This window comes from Arachis hypogaea, chromosome 20 (assembly GCF_003086295.3).
Source record: "Arachis hypogaea cultivar Tifrunner chromosome 20, arahy.Tifrunner.gnm2.J5K5, whole genome shotgun sequence".
Classification (NCBI taxonomy): Eukaryota; Viridiplantae; Streptophyta; class Magnoliopsida; order Fabales; family Fabaceae; genus Arachis; species Arachis hypogaea.
Genome location: NC_092055.1, coordinates 119,751,182 through 119,771,331, shown reverse-complemented (window position 1 = coordinate 119,771,331; position 20,150 = coordinate 119,751,182). Strand labels below are relative to the sequence as shown.

The window sequence follows — 20,150 nt, the reverse complement described above, 5'->3', positions numbered from 1 at the left end:
GTAAGGCTGTCCTCCAGGGTGTGCTATTTTTGATGTTGTTTTTGATTTTGCTTTAATTCTGTAGCTATTTTTATGACTTCACATTATCATCAACCTAAAGAAAATATAAAATAACAATGAAATATAATTAAATATAGTTAAATAACATTGGGTTGCCTCCCAATAAGCGCTTCTTTAATGTCAATAGCTTGACAGTGAGCTCTTAGAGAGCTTCACAGAGACTCAGAGCTTAATGGTGGCCTCCCAACACCAAACTTAGAAGTTGAGTGTGGGGCTCTGTTTGACTCTGTATTGAGAAAAGCTTTTCATGCTTCCTTTCCATGGTTACAGAAGAAGATCCTTGAGCCTTAAACACAAGGTAGTCCTCATTCAATTGAAGGACTAACTCTCCTCTGTCCACATCAATCACAGCTCTTGCTGTGGCTAGGAAGGGTCTTCCAAGGATGATAGATTCATCCTCATCCTTCCCAGTGTCTAGGATTATGAAATCAGCAGGGATGTACAGGCCTTCAACCTTCACTGAGACATCCTCTACAAGTCCATAAGCCTATTTTATTGATTTGTCTGCCATCTCTAGTGAGATTCTTGCAGCTTGTACCTCAAAGATCCCTAGTTTCTCCATTACAGAGAGTGGCATGAGGTTTATACCTGACCCCATCTCACACAGAGCCTTCTCAAAGGTCATGGTGCCTATGATACAGGGTATTAAGAACTTTTCGGGATTCGGTTTCTTCTGAGGTAATTTCAGTTGAACCAAGGCATTCAGTTCATTGATGAGCAATAGAGGTTCATCCTCCCAAGTCTCATTACCAAACAACTTGGCGTTCAGCTTCATGATTGCTCCTAGATACTGCGCAACTTGCTCTTCAACAATATCTTCATCTTCTTCAGAGGAAGAATACTCATTAGAGCTCATGAATGGCAACAGTAAGTTCAGTGGAATCTCTATGGTCTCTGTATGACCCTCAAATTCTTTTGGTTCCTTATTAGGAAATTCCTTAGGGGTCAGTAGACGTCCATTGTGGTCTTCCTCACTGGAAATCATTGCCTCTTCCTCCTCTATAGGTTCGTCCATGTTGGTTATATTTATGGTCTTGCACTCTCTTTTTCGATTCTCTTCTGTATTGCTTGGGAGAGTACTAGGAGGGATTTCAGTAACTCTTTTAGTTAGTTGACCCACTTGTGCCTCCAAGTTTCTGATGGAGGACCTTATTTCAGTCATAAAACTGAGAGTGGTCTTAGATAGATCAGAGACTATGGTTGCTAAGTCAGAGAGGCTCTGCTTAGAATTCTCTGTCTGTTGTTTGGAAGATGATGGAAAAGGCTTGCCATTGCCAAACCTATTTCTTCCACCATTATTATTGTTGAAGCCTTATTAAGGCTTCTGTTGATCCTTCCATGAGAAATTTGGATGATTTCTCCATGAAGGATTATAGGTGTTTCCATAGGATTTTCCCATATAATTCACCTCTTCCATTGCAGGATTCTCAGGGTCATAAGCTTCTCCTTCAGAGGAGGCTTCTTTAGTACTGCCGGATGCAGCTTACATTCCAGTCAGATTCTGAAAAATCATATTGACTTGCTGAGTCAATATTTTATTCTGAGCCAATATTGCATTCAGAGTATCAATCTCAAGAACTCTTTTCTTCTGAGTCATCCCATTATTCACATGATTTCTTTTAGAAGTATACATGAAGTGGTTATTTGCAACCATTTCAATGAGTTCCTGGGCTTCTGCAGGCGTCTTCTTCAGATGAAGAGATCCACCAGCAGAGTGACAAGGACATCTTGGATAATTCAGACAGACCATCATAGAATATACATAGGATGCTCCATTCTGAAAGCATGTCAAAAGGACACCTTCTGATCAATTGCTTGTATCTTTCCCAAGCTTCATAGAGGGATTCACCTTCCTTCTGTCTGAAGGTTTGGACTTCCACTCTAAGCTTGCTCAACTTTTGAGGTGGAAAGAATTTGGCCAAGAAAGCATTGACCAACTTTTCCCAAGAGTTCAGGCTTTCTTTAGGTTGTGAGTCCAACCATATCCTAGCTCTGTCTCTTACAGCAAAGGGGAAAAGCATAAGTCTGCAGACCTCGAGATTAACCCCATTGATCTTAACAGTGTCACAGATTTGCAAGAATTCAGCTAAGAACTGATGAGGATCTTCCAATGGAAGTCCATGAAACTTGTAATTCTGCTGCATTAGAGAAACTAATTGAGGCTTAAGCTCAAAGTTGTTTGCTCCAATTGCAGGAATTGAGATGCTTCTTCCATAGAAGTCAGAAGTTGGTGCAGTAAAGTCACCAAGCACCTTCCTTGCATCTCCACCATTGTTGTTGTTTTCGGCTGCCATCTCTACTTCTTTTTCAAAAAAATTTGTAAGGTCCTCTCTAGAGTGTTGTGCTTTAGCTTCCCTTAGTTTCCTCTTTAGAGTCCTTTCAGGTTCAGGATCAGCTTCAACAAGAATATTCTTATCTTTGTTCCTGATCATATGAAAAAGAAGAGAACAAAGAGAGAAGAGGAATCCTCTATGTCACAGTATAGAGATTCCTTTATGTGAGTAGAAGAATGAAAGAATAGAATGAAGAAGGAAGAAGAAGAAATTCGAACACAGAGAGAGGGAGAGGGTTCGAATTTTTTAAGAAGAGGGATGTTAGTGAATAAATAAAATAAATAGAAAGAGATAAGAGAGAAGGAGTATTCGAATATTAATTAAAATAAAAGAAAAATGTTTTTGTTTCTATTTTAATTATTAGTTAAAATTCAAAATTATTAAAAGAAATAAAATTAGAATTTAAAACAATTAGTTAAATAAAAAGAATTTTGAAAAAGTGGTTAGTGATTTTCGAAAATAAGAGAAAGAGAAAAATAGTTAGGTGGTTTTGAAAAGGATAAGAAATAATAAACTTTTTAAAATAAAAACAAACAAGCGAAAACAAACACTTGAAAAATCCCACTTGACTTGTTTGTTAATTGAAAAAGATTTGAAAATAAATTTTGAAAAGATGAGAGGTTAGAAAAAGATTTTGAAATTAAGTTTTGAAAAAGATATGATTGAAATTTATTTTGAAAAAGATTTGAAAAAGAAATTTAAAAATGATTTGCTTTTGAAAATAAAGGCTGATGACTTGACTAACAAGAAACTAAAATATATGATTCTAGAATTTAAAGATTGAACCTTTCTTAACAGGAAAGTAACAAACTTGAAACTTTTTGAATCAAAACATTAAATGTTAGCGATATTTTCAAAAATTATGAAAAAGATTTTTGAAAAATTTAATTTGAAGAATTTTCGAAAAACAGGAAAGAAAAATGAAAAAAGATTTGATTTTTGAAAAAGATTTGAAAAGATAGAGTTTTTAAATTGAAATTTTGGCTTGACTAACAAGAAACAACTAAATTTAAAATTTTTTGACTAAGTCAACCCAAAATTTCGAAATTTGTGAGTAAAAATAAGGGAAAGATATTATTTTTTATTTTTGAATTTTTAATGAGGAGAGAGAAAAACACCACAATGACACAAAACATAAGAATTTAAGATCAAAATAAATAATGCATGCAAGAACACTTTGAATGTCAAGATGAACACCAAAAACACTTTGAAGATCATGATGAACATCAAGAACATATTTTTGAAAATTTTTAGGAAAAGAAAGATATGCAAGACACCAAACTTAGAACTTTTTAAACTTTAGACACTATGAATTCGAAAATGCATATGAAAAATAAGAAAAGACACAAAACAAGAAAAATTAAAGATCAAACAAGGAAAATCACCAAGAACAACTTGAAGATCAAAGAAGAACATATGATAAATTTTCGAAAATTTAAGAAGAATTAAAAACATGCAATTGACACCAAACTTGAAATTTGACACAAGACTCAAACAAGAAACACAATTTTTTTTTGGTTTTTATGATTTTATTAATTTCTTTTGTATTTTTTTTCGAAAATAAAAATAAAAAGATTAAACATAAAATAAAATTACCCAATCTAAGCGACAAGATGAACCGTCAGTTGTCCAAACTCGAACAATCCCCGGCAATGGCGCCAAAAACTTGGTGCACAAAATTGTGATTCACACTTTTCACAACTCCACACAACTAACCAGCAAGTGCATTGGGTCATCCAAGTAATACCTTACGTGAGTAAGGATCGATCCCACGGAGATTGTCGGCTTGAAGCAAGCTATGGTCATCTTGTAAATCTCAGTCAGGCGGATTCAATTGGTTATGAGGTTTAGATAATTAAAAGATAAATAAAACATAAAATAAAATGAAGATACTTATATAATTCATTGGTGGAAATTTCAGATAAGCGTTTGGAGATGCTTTGTTGCTTCTGAACCTCTGCTTTCCTATTGTCTTCTTCCAATCATGCGTGCTCCTTTCCATGGCAAGCTGTATGATCCTCTCAGATGAAAAATACCAGGTACGATCTCTGCATGGCTAATCAACTGTCAGATTTCTCGTCTCGGATGAAAAATACCAGGTACAGCTACCGCACAGCTAATCATCTGTCGGTTCTCACTAGCGTCGAAATAGGACCCTTATCTTTTTGCACATTGTCACTATGCCCAACATTCGCAAGTTTGAAGCTCGTCACAGTCATCCCTTCCCAGATCCTACTCGGAATACCACAGACAAGGTTTAGACTTTCCGGATCTCAAGAATGGCTACCAATTGGTTCTAGCCTATACCACGAAAGTTTTAATCACGGATTCGGATGCTCTGTTGTCAGAAGAGACAATGCGAATCATGGCTTAGAGACCCAAGAGAATATACTCCGGCTGTCGTCCAATGACTATGTTGAACATCATGTAGACCGCTTGTGGTTGTCAGGCACGCGGATCTTGGCTAAGCGAGTAACGAAGATTGGGTGATTGTCACAGGTCACTCCTTCATTCTGACTTAACTGAATTAAGTACGAGAGTATATCTTGGAGAAGAAGTAGGCGTGAATTGAAAGAAAAACAATAGTACTTGCATTAATTCATGAGGAACATCAGAGCTCCGCACCTTAATCTATGAGGTGTAGAAACTCCACCGTAGAAAATACATAAGAGAAAATAGTCTTGGCATGGCCTTGTGGCCAGCCTCCAAGTGTTCCAAGTCTAAAGACTAAACATCCAGAGCTCCAATACAATAGTAAAAAGTGCTATTTATACTAAACTAGTTACTAGGGATTATAGAAAATAAGTAACTAAGTGCAGATAGTGCAAAAATCCACTTCCGGGGCCCACTTGGTGTGTGCTTGGACTGAACATTGAAACTTTCACGTGCATAGGCTATTCTTGGAGTTAAACACCAGCTTGGGTGCCAGTTTGGGCGTTTAACTCCAATTCTGGTGCCAGTTTGGGCGTTTTACTCCAGAAAAGGGTCTCTAACCGGCGTTTAGATGCCAGTTTGGGCCATCAAATTTCGGGCAAAGTATGGACTATTATACATTTCTAGAAAGCCAAAGATGTCTACTTTCCAACACAATTGAGAGAGCTCAAATTGGGCTTCTGTAGCTTTAGAAAATCCATTTCGAGTGCAGGAGGGTCAGAATCCAACAGCATCTGCAGTCCTTTTTCAGCCTCTGAATCAGATTTTTGCTTAGGTCCCTCAATTTCAATCAGAAAATACTTGAAATTATAGAAAAACACACAAACTCATAGTAAAGTTCAGAAATGTGATTTTTGCATAGAAACTAATAAAAATATAATAAAAAGTAACTAAAACGTACTAAAAACTATGAAAAAACAATGCCAAAAAGGGTATAAATTATCCGCTCATCATGGCCCCTTCCCAACTTCATCCGAATTCCTGGGCCTTCATTAAGATTTTTTAACTGCTATGTCAAGAGTTGGGTGTTTGACCTTCCATATCTCTCTTCCTTTATCTATTCGTGTTGACCAAACCTGGAGTAGCCAAGAAAAGGGCTTCTTGGGTCTCGTTCCGAGCTACTCAGGGAAAGAAGGTGTTTTCTATGTATGATGAATCTTTTCAGGATTTTAAGAATTACTACTTTAAAGTCCGAGCTGTTAAAGACGTCCACCCCTTCTTTTTAGATGAAAATAACGAGCCAACTTTTCCTTTGTGTTGGCAAAAAGATGTAGTTGCTACTAAGTATTCTTGGGAGAGCCTGGATGAGGTTGAACCGGCTTTTGTGAGTGTGTTAGAGGAGAATTGGGGAGAGCCTCCTCATATCGATACGAAAAATTTTCTAGGAGATCCTTCCCTCCTTCGTGCTGAACTGGGTAGTGGCCGACTTCTTTTTTATAGTTTTACTTTGTGGTTGATTTTTGCCTCTTTCTGTTTGTGACTTGTTTTCCTGGTTTCTGTTTTACAGAGATAGTGAAATCTATGGACTCCATGAAACACTTTCCTAGGGCTAAGAAAGCAACAGCTACCCAAAACATCTCGGCAAAGGCTTCCGGAGAAGGATCTTCTTAAGTTCCCCCGAAGAAGCTGACTTCGGATACTTCTGGACCGAGGAAGATCATTCCGACTCCCCATGTTCGTGTGGTTCCTTCCGACCCTCTCCAGCCAACTTCTAGTGCGGCTTCTGCTCCTACTTCTGGTCCTCCTCCAAAAAGGAAAAAGACAGTTTATCCCTGTGACTTGAATGCCCCTGATTTTGACGCCGTGGGGTTTGTTGACAATCAGATTGCTCCTTATGGCCATCTTCTAATGGACGATGTGTCCATCCTTCGCCACTTGGATTTCATTATCAGCAATAGTGTTCGGATGGCCCATATGGGTGTAGCCTTGTTCTGTACTGTCCAGGGTTCCCCGGTCCATGCGACTAAGGCTTTTATGGAGGATGCTAAATCGGAATTTGATAGAATCAAGGGGTTGAAGGATGAGCTTGATGCTAAGGTAATTAAGCTGGAGTTGGATCTGGAGAAGGAAAAGTCCCGAGCTACCAGAGCTGAGGTAGCTACGAACTTGGCGGAGGAAACGGCAAAAAAACACAAGGAGAGCTACACTTGCACATATGGAGAGCTACTAGAGATCACAGAAAGGCTTCAATCTGCTCATGCTGACTATGCCGAGCTTTAGGGTCACCTGGTGGGTAGTGTGACTGATGCTTATGAGAACTTGAAGGCTCAAGTCCGGGTCCTTACCCCTGAGCTCGACCTGACTCTCTTCAGCTTGGATAATGTGGTGGAAGACGGCAAGATAGTGCATGTCCCTGATAATAAGGATGAAAGCCCTCCCCTTGTGCCACCAGGTAAAGCTGCAGCTACTTTAGCATCTTCCGCGCACTCTGAGGTCGACCAGCCAGAGTCCAATCCCGACGTGCAGATCTTAACTCGCCCCGATGGAACTGTTGATGCCGTCCCGCTCGCGACTGCTCCTCCTCCTTCAGCCAAGGATGTCGCTACTGGGGAGAATTTGGACCCCTTATGATTTCTGTATATTTGCATAGTCCGGCCTGTGGACTTTTGAACTTTTATTTTTTGTAACTCTTTGTGTGGGTGACTTTTCTGATACTTTGGATGCTTCTATGCAACTTTATTTTGAAAAAACAAAACACTTTTAAACTCAGAGGCTGCCCCTTAAGTAGCCGTTTGAGTCTTTAATGTTTTATTTTGCTGGTTATGTTTCTTTGATATGTTGATCATACATTTATATTTTTTGTGGATTTTGGTATTTGTACTGTCCAACCTCCTTTGAAGTGTAGCCTTTGGCTCTTGTTGGATCACGCTTTACTTTCTGCTTGAGTGAGGTGATCCCTTGGTGTCCGGGCCGACTTGTCTAACAACTTTTTAGTGTTCTCCTAGAACCTTTTTAGTTGTCGACTTCCTTGTAGCCCTGTTCCATTGTTTTGAGTGGAGTTGTTCCCCTTTTGCCAGGCATTTTAAGCCTTGGATTGTTTCTCAACCTTCCGGCTTGTTCTTTTGAGATTGTGCTTGCGCCTTTTGGCCGATGTCGACCTGTAGGGCTTCGTTACCCGGGATTTTTAGACACATTCCAACAACTTTTTAGGTAGTGTTCCGCTAAGGAACCTTTTCTTTATAGTTTGTTTGGATGACTTTTTAGCGCCGTCTTGACTTGTGCTTTTTGCTTTTTAGGTAGTATCCTTTTTGCAAGACTTGTACCTTTATAGCTAAGCGGCTCAGACCTTTTGGAGGTGCCTTGTCCCTTTTTAGTGATCCTTTCATTGGTCCGACTTCTCCTGTCGGTCCTTCTTAAGTTATTTTTAGTAGTCCATTTTTAGTCAGACCTTGTCAGGCCACTTTTTATGGATTACTTTTTATAACTTCTTTCATTAATTTGTTTTTATCGCTTTCACCTTGCCGACTTTTTGTAATTGGACAATGAATTTGGTTTTCACCTTGCCGACCTCTTTGTAATCGGGCGATGAATTTGATTTTCACCTTGCCGACTTCTTTGTAATCGGGCGATGAATTTTTTGCGCTCAGATTAATGCATCTTGATAGGAAACTTTTTAGGGAATCTGAAAAATTTTATTCAAATGGAAAATAGGAATATAGACAAGAATATATACATATGAATGGAAAATGGCGCGCTTTCAATTGCGTTGGAAAGTAGACATCTAGGGCTTTCCAGAAATATATAATAGTCCATACTTTGCTCAAGGATAGACGACGTAAACTGGCGTTCAACGCCAGTTCTCTGCCCAATTCTGGCGTCCAGCGCCAGAAAAGGATCAAAAGTTGGAGTTCAACGCCAGAAATGGATCCAAACCTGGCGTTGAACGCCCAAAACAGCCTTATGCACGTGAATTATTCAAGTCTCATCCCCAGCACACACCAAGTGGGCCCCAGAAGTGGATCTCTGCACCACCCATCATAGTTTACTCAATTTTTTGTAAACCTAGGCTACTAGTTTAGTATTTAAACAACTTTTAGAGACTTATTTTGTATCTCATGACATTTTAGATCAAAACTTTGTACTCTTTGACGGCATGAGTCTCTAAACTCCATTGTTGGGGGTGAGGAGCTCTGCTGTGTCTCGATGAATTAATGCAAGTATTTCTATTTTCCATTCAAACATGCGTGTTCCTATCTAAGATATCCATTCGCGCCTAACTATGGAGAAGGTGATGATCAGTGACACTCATCACCTTCCTCAATCCACGAACGTGTGTCTGACAATCACCTCCGTTCTACATCAGATTGAATGAATATCTCTTAGATTCCTTCATCAGAATCTCCGTGGTATAAGCTAGATTGATGGCGGCATTCATGAGAATCTGGAAAGTCTAAACCTTGTCTGTGGTATTCCGAGTAGGATTCAGGGATTGAATGACTGTGACGAGCTTCAAACTCGCGAGTGCTGGGCGTAGTGACAGACGCAAAAGGAGGGTGAATCCTATTCCAGCATGATCGGGAACCTCAGATGATTAGCCGTGCTGTGACAGAGCATTTGGATCATTTTCACAAGAGGAGGGGATGTAACCATTGACAACGGTGATGCCCCAACACACAGCTTGCCATAGGAGGAACCTTGTGTGCGTAAAGAAGAAGACAGGGAGAAAGCAGAGATTCAGAAGACAAAGCATCTCCAAAACTCCAACATATTCTTCATTACTGCATACCAAGTATTTATTTTATGTTCCCTTGTTCATTTGCAAGTCAACTGATAATTATAATTGACCTCCTAACTGAGATTTACAAGATAACCAGAGATTGCTTCAAACCAACAATCTCCGTGGGATTCGACCCTTACTCACGTAAGGTATTACTTGGACGACCCAGTGCACTTGCTGGTTAGTGGTATGAATTGTGAAAAGTGTTATTCATAATTCGTGCACCAAGTTTTTGGCACCATTGCCGGGGATTGTTCGTGTTTGGACAACTAACGGTTTATTTTGTTGCTTAGATTAGGAAAAATTTCCCTTTTTAGTTTAGAGTCTCTTATTATTATCGTGTTAAAATTTTAGAATCCTTATTTTCTTTTTTAAAATCTTTTTCAGAAATAATTTTTCTATTAAATCCTGTGCCAAACTTTAAGTTTGGTGTTTTCTTGTTGATTTTTCTGTGTTTTTCAAAAATTTTAGTTTGGTTTTCTAAAAATTTTAAGTTTGGTGTTCTTCCTTCATGTTCTTGTGTTCTTGTGAGTCTTCAAAGTGTTCTTAAGTTTTCCTTGTATCTTGATCTTAAAATTTTTAAGTTTGGTGTTCCTTGGTGTTTTCCCTCCAAAATTTTCGAAAACTAGGAGCATTAGATCTAAAAATTTTAAATCTTGTGCTATTTTATTGTTTTTCTCTCTCCTCACTAAATTCAAAAATATATTTTCTCTCTATTTCTAAAACAAATTTTCGAAATTTATTTCTAAAATTCAGATTTTTTTTTTTAAATTTAAAATCTTTTCCAAATCGTATCTTTTTTAAAATAATATTTCCTAACCACTTCCTCTCTCCTCAATTTTTCGAAAATCTTCACCATCTTTATTTATCTTTATCTTATTTTCAAAAAAAAAAAATAAAAATATTTTCTCTATTTTACATCATCCCCCTTTCTCCATCATGGACCTAAGCAGAAATGAACAGTCCAGGAGGACTCTGGGGTCATATTCTAACCCCTCTACTGCTTCATATGGGAGTAGCATCTGCATACCTTCCATTGGAGTCAGTAGCTTTGAGTTGAATCCTCAACTCATTATCATGGTGCAGCAAAGTTGCCAGTATTCCAGTCTTCCACAGGAAGAACCTGCAGAGTTTCTGGCACAGTTTCTACAGATTGCTGACACAGTACATGATAAAGAAATAGATCAGGATGTCTACAGACTATTACTGTTTCCATTTGTTGTAAAAGATCAAGCTAAGAGGTGGTTGAATAACCAACCTAAGGCCAGCATAAGGACATGGAAACAGCTGACAGAAAAATTCCTGAATCAATACTTTCCCCCAAAACGGATGACACAGCTAAGGCTGGACATCCAAGGCTTTAAACAAGGAGATAGTGAATCTCTTTATGATGCTTGGGAGAGATACAGAGAGATGCTACGAAAATGCCCTTCTGAAATGTTTTCAGAGTGGGTTCAGTTAGACATCTTCTATTATGGGCTTGCTGAAGGAGCTCAGATGTCTCTAGATTACTCAGCTGGTGGATCTATCCACATGAGAAAGACAATTGAAGAGGCTCAAGAGCTCATTGATACAGTTGCCAGGAATCAGCATCTGTACCTAAGCAGTGACCCTTCCATGAAAGAAGAGGTTAAAACAGCAACTGCTGAACTCAGTCCTGTAAAACAAGCTGCAGAATTCAATCAGCAATTGGACTTTCTAACAAAGCAGTTAGCCGAATTCAAAGATAGACTACAAGAGACAAGGATGGCTAATATACATATGGACGAATAGTTTAAGCAAACAAAGCAGCAGCTATCAAGGCAAATAACAGAAGAATGCCAAGCAGTTCAACTGAGAAGTGGGAAAACATTAAATACCCCACCTCAAGGCAGCAAAAAGCTAAGAAATGAGCAAACCACCTAAAATTCACCTGAGGACAGTAAGAGCCCAGGGAAAAGTAATTCTGGAACTAAAACGCCAGAAATTTGGTGGAAGGCTGGCATTGAATGCCCAGACCATGCTCAGGACTGGCGTTCAATGCCAGAAACAAGGCAGGACTGGCGTTCAACGCCAGAAATAGGTAAGGATCTGGCGTTGAACGCCCAAAATGGGCAAGATCTGGCGCTGAACGCCCAAAATGGGCACAGTCCTGGCGTTCAGACGTCAGGAACAGACAAGGAGTTGGCATCTAACGTCACTCCAGTCTCTAACTCTGGCACTCAATTGCTAGTGAGGGATCAGACACACACAAATGCTGAAAGCAACCCCTCTAAAAAGGCTTCTTCAACCACTTCTGTAGGCAATAAACCTGCAGCAACTAAGGTTGAAGAATATAAAGCCAAGATACCTTATCCTCAAAAACTCCGGAAAGAGGAGCAGGATAAGCAATTTGCTCGCTTTGCAGATTATCTCAGGACTCTTGAAATAAAGATTCCATTTGCAGAAGCACTTGAGCAAATACCTTCTTATGCCAAGTTCATGAAAGAGATCTTGAGTCATAAAAAGGATTGGAGAGAAACAGAAAGAGTTCTCCTCACTGAAGAATGCAGTGCAGTTATTCTGAAAAGCTTTCCTGAGAAGCTCAAAGACCCTGGGAGTTTTCTGATACCATGCATATTAGAAGGTCAATGCACCAAGACAGCTTTATGCGATCTTGGGGCAAGCATCAACCTAATACCTGCATCCACTATCAGAAAGCTTGGCTTAACTGAAGAAGTTAAACCAACCCGGATATGTCTCCAACTTGCTGATGGCTCCACTAAATACCCATCAGGCGTGATTGAAGACATGATTGTCAGAGTTGGGCCATCCGCCTTCCCCACTGACTTTGTTGTGCTGGAAATGGAGGAGCACAAGAGTGCTACTCTCATTCTAGGAAGACCCTTCCTAGCAACTGGACGATCCCTCATTGACGTCCAACAGGGAGAAATAACCCTGAGAGTCAATGATGATGAGTTTAAGTTGAACGCTGTCAAAGCCATGCAGCATCCTGACACATCAAAAGACTGCATGAAAGTTGATCTTATTGACTCTTTGGTAGAAGAGATCAACATGGCTGAGAGTCTCGAATCAGAGTTGGAAAACATCTTTAAGGATGTTCAGCCTGATCTAGAGGATTCAGAGGACATGAAAGAGCCTCTGAAAATTCTTCTGGAAGAAGAAAAACCTCCTAAACCCGAGCTCAAGCCACTACCACCATCCTTGAAATATGCATTTCTGGGAGAAGGTGACATTTTTCCAGTGATCATAAGCTCTGCCTTAAATTCACAGGAAGAGGAAGCACTTATTCAAGTGCTAAGGACACACAAGATAGCTCTTGGGTGGTCCATAGGTGACCTTAAGGGCATAAGCCCAGCGAGATGTATGCACAAAATCTTATTGGAGGATAACGCTAAACCAGTGGTTCAACCACAGAGGCGGCTAAATCCAGCCATGAAAGAAGTGGTGCAGAAAGAGGTCACCAAACTACTAGAGGCTGGGATTATTTATCCTATTTCTGATAGCCCCTGGGTGAGCCCTGTCCAAGTCGTCCCAAAAAAGGGAGGCATGACAGTGATTCATAATGAAAAAAATGAACTGGTTCCTACAAGAACAGTTACAGGGTGGCGCATGTGTATTGATTACAGAAGGCTCAATACAGCCACCAGAAAGGATCATTTTCCTTTACCATTCATAGACCAGATGCTAGAAAGACTAGCAGGTCATGATTATTACTGCTTTTTGGATGGCTACTCAGGCTATAACCAGATTGCAGTAGATCCTCAGGATCAAGAGAAAACAGCATTCACATGTCTATCTAGAGTGTTTGCTTATAGAAGGATGCCATTTGGGCTGTGTAATGCGCCTGCAACCTTTCAGAGATGCATGCTCTCTATTTTCTCTGATATGGTGGAAAAATTTCTGGAAGTCTTCATAGATGACTTCTCAGTATATGGAGACTCATTCAGCTCCTGTCTTGATCACCTGAAACTTGTTCTGAAAAGATGCCAAGAGACCAACCTAGTTTTAAACTGGGAAAAATGTCACTTCATGGTGACTGAAGGGATTGTTCTTGGGCAAAAAATCTCAAACAAGGGAATAGAGGTGGATCAAGCAAAAATAGAGGTAATTGAAAAATTACCACCACCTGCCAATGTTAAGGCAATCAGAAGCTTTCTGGGGCACGCAGGATTCTATAGGAGGTTTATAAAGGATTTTTCAAAAATCGCAAAACCTCTAAGCAATCTGCTAGCTGTTGACACACCATTTGTGTTTGACACAGAGTGCCTGCAGGCGTTTAAAACGCTGAAAGCTAAGCTGGTCACAGCACCAGTTATTTCTGCACCAGACTGGACATTACCATTTGAGCTAATGTGTGATGCCAGTGATCACGCCATTGGTGCAGTGTTGGGACAGAGGCATGACAAGCTTTTGCACGTCATTTATTACGCTAGTCACGTTCTAAATGATGCCCAGAAAAATTATACAACCACAGAAAAAGAATTACTTGCAGTGGTTTACGCCATTGACAAGTTCAGATCATACTTAGTAGGATCAAAAGTGATTGTGTATATTGATCATGCTGCTCTTAAATATCTACTCACAAAGCAGGATTCAAAACCCAGGCTCATCAGATGGGTGTTGCTTCTGCAAGAGTTTGATATAGAAATAAGAGACAGAAAAGGGACAGAGAACCAAGTGGCTGATCATCTGTCCTGGATAGAGCCAGTAGAAGGGACGCCCCTCCCCTCTCTTGAGATCTCTGAGACTTTTCTGGATGAGCATTTATTTGCCATTCAGGAAACACCATGGTTTGCCGATATTGCAAACTATAAAGCTGCAAGGTTCATACCCAAGGAGTACAACAGGATACAAAAGAAGAAGTTAATTACTGATGCAAAGTACTACTTGTGGGATGAACCTTATCTCTTTAAGAGATGTGCAGACGGAATAATCCGTAGGTGTGTGCCTAGAGAAGAAGCACAGAGGATCCTGTGGCATTGCCATAGATCTCAATATGGAGGCCATTTCGGAGGTGAGCGAACAGCCACCAAGGTCCTCCAATGTGGCTTCTATTGGCCCACACTCTATAAAGATTCCCAAGAGTTTGTACGTAACTGTGACAGTTGCCAAAGAGCTGGTAATCTGCCTCATGGTTACGCCATGCCTCAACAAGGAATCTTAGAAATTGAGTTGTTTGACGTATGGGGAATTGACTTCATGGGACCTTTCCCACCATCATACTCAAACACTTATATTCTGGTGGCAGTTGACTATGTATCAAAATGGGTTGAGGCCATTGCCACACCCACCAATGATACTAAAACAGTGCTGAAGTTCCTCCAGAAACATATCTTTAGCAGGTTTGGTGTCCCTAGAGTACTAATCAGTGATGGGGGCACTCACTTCTGCAATAAACAGCTTTACTCTGCCATGGTTCGGTATGGAATTCGCCATAAGGTGGCTACTCCATATCATCCACAAACTAATGGGCAAGCTGAAGTCTCTAACAGAGAATTAAAGAGAATCCTAGAACGGACAGTAAGTACCTGTAGAAAGGATTGGGCACGGAGCTTGGATGATGCTCTGTGGGCTTACAGAACAGCATTCAAGACCCCTATAGGGACCTCTCCATACCAACTTGTGTATGGTAAGGCATGTCACCTGCCCATGGAACTGGAACATAAAGCCTACTGGGCAACCAGATTCCTAAACTTTGATGCCAAATTAGCAGGAGAAAAAAGATTGCTCCAGCTAAATGAGCTAGAGGAATTCAGATTCACAGCTTTCGAAAATGCCAAGCTTTATAAAGAGAAATAAAAAAAGTGACATGACAGAAAGCTGTCATCTAGAATCTTTGAGCCAGGACAGAAGGTTCTGCTGTTCAACTCTAGACTCAGGCTATTCCCCGGGAAATTGAAATTCCGGTGGAGGGGACCATACGTGATTACAAGTGTATCACCATATGGTTATGTGGAGCTTCAAGATATCGATTCTGATAAGAGGTTCATTGTCAATGGACAGAGAATCAAACACTATCTTGAAGGCAACATTGAGCAAGAGTGCTCAAGGCTGAAGCTAGACTAAAAGCTCAGCAAGGTCCAGCTAAAGACAATAAAGAAGCGCTTGCTGGGAGGCAACCCAGCCATGGGGCATCAATCCTCTAAGAATTTTGCCCTATTTCTATTTTTATTTTTATTTGTTTATATAGAGTTCATTGATGACAAGGTAAAGAATCAATTGCATAAGTTCACAGGGTTACAGAAGGAATCTGCACACAAAACAGAGAAAAAGAGCTCACTGGCAAGAAAACGCCAGTAAGAGCCTATTTTGGGCGTTCAGCGCCCAAAAGGGGCAGCCAGTGGGCGCTGAACGCCAGTAAAGGTAGCAATCTGGCGTTCAACGCCAGAAAAGGGCAACAACTGGGCGTTGAACGCCCAGGAGATCAGCATTTGGGCGTTGAACGCCCAAAACAGGCAGTGTTTGGGCGTTCAAACGCCTGGATGGCAGGGAGGAGGCAAACTCATTTTTCTTCATATTTTTTCATTCTAATCTTGATTTTCATACTTCAATTCATGATTTCTTGCATAAACATGTTAAGAACCATGATTTCTAAAATCCCTAATTTCTAAAAATCCTACTTTAAAAATATCAAATGTATCTTAATCCATAAGCACCAAGCCTCTTTGCAAATTCAATCCAACTCTTTTCAAATCCTATTTTCAAAACAAATCTAATTTTTTTCCAACTAATATCTTTTTCAAATCTCTACATTATCTTTTTCAAAATCTAGATTTATCTTTTTCAAAAATCTTTCATATCTTTTCAATTTTAAACTATATCCTCTCTTATCATATCTTCTATCTTATCTTTTCAAAATCAATCTTTTTATCATATCTTTATCTCTTTTTTCAAAAACCCACCCTCCCTCCCTTTAAATTTGAGTTCGGCCTCCCTCCCCTCCCATCAACAATTGCACCTAGCTCTCCTTCTTTCCCTCTCCTTTCTTCTCTTTTGCTTGAGGACAAGCAAACCTCTAAGTTTGGTGTGTTTATCCGCGATCACTAAGATCATGGCTCCTAAAGGAAAACAACCCACTCCAAGAGGCAAGAAAGAGAGCGTTCCAAAACCACTTTGGAATCAAGGGAAGTTCTTATCTAAAGAACATTCAGACCATTATAATAAAATAATGGGTCTGAGATCAGTGATCCCGGAAGTTAGATTCGATCTGAAAGAAGATGAATATCCGGAGATCCAGGAGCAAATTCGAATCAGAAACTGGGAAGTCCTAGCTAATCCTGAAACGAAAGTGGGAAGGAATATGATCCAGGAGTTTTATGCTAATATGTGGCAGACTGACAAGCAAAAACTATCTGGAACTACTTTCTATGAATATCGGACCATGGTCAGAGGAAAGATTGTTCATACCACCCCTGACAAGATCAGAGAGATCTTAAAGCTACCTCAGCTGAAAGATGATCCAGACTCCTTCAACAGGAGAATGATGAGAACAGACAAGGGCCTGGATAAGATTCTAGAGGACATATGTATCCCTGGAGCCAGGTGGACCACCAACACAAAGGGTGTCCCAAATCAACTCAAGAGAGAAGATCTCAAACCAGTCACCAGAGGATGGCTGGACTTCATTGGGCATTCTCTGTTGCCTACTAGCAACCGTTATGAAGTCACAGTTAAAAGAGCAGTGATAATCCATTGCATCATGATGGGAATAGAAGTGGAAGTTCATCAGCTGATCTCAGCTGAACTCTACAAAATTGCTAACAAAAATTTTAAAGAAGCCAGGTTGGCTTATCCAAACGTGATTTCTCTGCTCTGCAAGGATGCTGGGGTAAGGATGGGAATAACTGAGTATATCTCAGTTGAGAAACCAATCACCAAAGCATCAATGGAAAAACAACAAGCGCAAGATGATTCCACCAAGAAGAAAACACAGGAATCTCTCCCAGAAATCCCTCAATCTGAATACTGGGAGTATCTTGAGACGTCTGTTACCAAGATACGGGAAGCTATGGAACAAATAATGAAAGAACAAAAGGAGCACAGTCAAATTCTCACCTATATGTTTAAAGAACAAGAGGAGCAAGGGCGTGACTTGAGGGACTTGAAGCGTCAGAAGTTATCTCTTGAAGGACCAAGCACCCCAAAGATCAGAGGAACACCCGTTTCCCAAAACTAAGGTTGTTAAATTCCAATTTCTGCTTTAACTCTGTGATAGTGTCGTTATAGAAGTTCACCTTAGGAGTCATATAGTAGTAATTAGTATCTATTTCGATTTTATCTCCAATTAAGCCATAGTTTATTTTTCTCATCATCAGCAAACATGAATAAAATAGTAGATCTTTTGAATAAGAGGCAATAAAATTTCGAGTTTTAATAAGAGAAATTTTAATTAGTTACATGTGGTGGCAATACTTTCTGTCTTCTGAATGAATGCTTGAACAGTGCATATGTCTTTTGAATTTGTTGTTTAAGACTGTTAAATATGTTGGCTCTTGAAAGAATGGTGAACATGAGACATGTTATTGATAATCTGAAAAATCATAAAAAATGATTCTTGAAGCAAGAAAAAGCAGCAAAAAAAAAAGAGAGAAAAGTAGAAAAAGCCAATAGCCCTTAAAATCAAAAGGCAATGGTGATAAAAAGGATCCCAAGGCTTTGAGCATCAGTGGATATGAGGGCCTAAGGGAATAAAATCCTGGCCTAAGCGGCTAAATCAAGCTGTCCCTAACCATGTGCTTGTGGCGTGAAGGTGTCAAGTGAAAACTTGAGATTGAGCGGTTAAAGTCAAGGTCCAAAGCAGAAAGAAGAGTGTGCTTAAGAACTCTGGACACCTCTAATTGGGGACTTTAGCAAAGCTGAGTCACAATCTAAAGGGTTCACCCAATTATGTGTCTGTGGCATTTATGTATCCGGTGGTAATACTGGAAAACAAAGTGCTTAGGGCCACGGCCACGACTCATGAAATAGCTGTGTTCAAGAATCATCATACTAAAATAGGAGAATCAATAACACTATCTGAATTCTAAGTTCTTATAGATGCCAATCACTCTGAGCTTCAATGGATAAAGTGAGATGCCAAAACTGTTCGGAAGCAAAAAGCTACTAGTCCCGCTCATCTAATTAGAATCTGAGCTTCACTCAAAAACTCTGAGATATTATTACTTCTCAACCTATTAGTCTTCTATTTTATTTGTCTAGTTGCTTGAGGACAAGCAACAGTTTAAATTTGGTGTTGTGATGAGCGGATATTTTATACGCTTTTTGGGGTTAATTTCATATAGTTTTTAGTATGTTTTAGTTAGTTTTTAGTTTATTTTCATTAGTTTTTAGGAAAAATTCATATTTCTGGACTTTACTATGAGTTGTGTGTTTTTCTGTAATTTCAGGTATTTTTCTGGCTAAAATTGAGGGAGATGAGTAAAAATCTGATTCAGGCTGAAAAAGGACTGCTGATGTTGTTGGATTCTGACCTCCCTTCACTCAAAGTGGATTTTCTGGAGCTACAAAACTCAAAATGGTGCGCTTCCAATTGCATTGGAAAGTAGACATCCAGGGCTTTCCAGCAATATATAATAGTTCATACTTTACTCAAGGATAGATGACGTAAAATGGCGTTCAACGCCAGTTCTCTGCCCAATTCTGGCGTCCAGCGCCAGAAAAGGATCAAAAGTTGGAGTTCAACGCCAGAAATGGATCCAAACCTGGCGTTGAATGTCCAAAACAGCCTTATGCACGTGAATTATTCAAGTCTCAGCCCCAGCACACACTAAGTGGGCCCCAGAAGTGGATCTCTGCACCACCCATCATAGTTTACTCAATTTTTTGTAAACCTAGGCTACTAGTTTAGTATTTAAACAACTTTTAGAGACTTATTTTGTATCTCATGACATTTTAGATCAAAACTTTGTACTCTTTGACGGCATGAGTCTCTAAACTCCATTGTTGGGGGTGAGGAGCTCTGTTGTGTCTCGATGAATTAATGCAAGTATTTCTGTTTTCCATTCAAACATGCGTGTTCCTATCTAAGATATCCATTCGCGCCTAACTATGGAGAAGGTGATGATCAGTGACACTCATCACCTTCCTCAATCCACGAACGTGTGTCTGACAATCACCTCCGTTCTACATCAGATTGAATGAATATCTCTTAGATTCCTTCATCAGAATCTCCGTGGTATAAGCTAGATTGATGGCGGCATTCATGAGAATCCGAAAAGTCTAAACCTTGTCTGTGGTGTTCCGAGTAGGATTCAGGGATTGAATGACTGTGACGAGCTTCAAACTCGCGAGTGCTGGGCGTAGTGACAGACGCAAAAGGAGGGTGAATCCTATTCCAGCATGATCGGGAACCTCAGATGATTAGCCGTGCTGTGACAGAGCATTTGGATCATTTTCACAAGAGGAGGGGATGTAACCATTGACAACGGTGATGCCCCAACACACAGCTTGCCATAGAAGGAACCTTGCGTGCGTAAAGAAGAAGACAAGGAGAAAGCAGAGATTCAGAAGACAAAGCATCTCCAAAACTCCAACATATTCTCCATTACTGCATACCAAGTATTTATTTTATGTTCCCTTGTTCATTTGCAAGTCAACTGATAATTATAATTGACCTCCTAATTGAG

General features: G+C 39.8%; 1 non-coding gene across 1 annotated transcript; it reads left to right on the top strand.

Moving 5' to 3' along the window:
• Positions 1–1,841: 1,841 nt before the first annotated feature.
• LOC112787615 (small nucleolar RNA R71) lies at positions 1,842–1,949 on the top strand. The gene has a single exon (XR_003195019.1). It is a non-coding gene; the product is annotated as a small nucleolar RNA R71 (small nucleolar RNA).
• Positions 1,950–20,150: the final 18,201 nt, after the last annotated feature.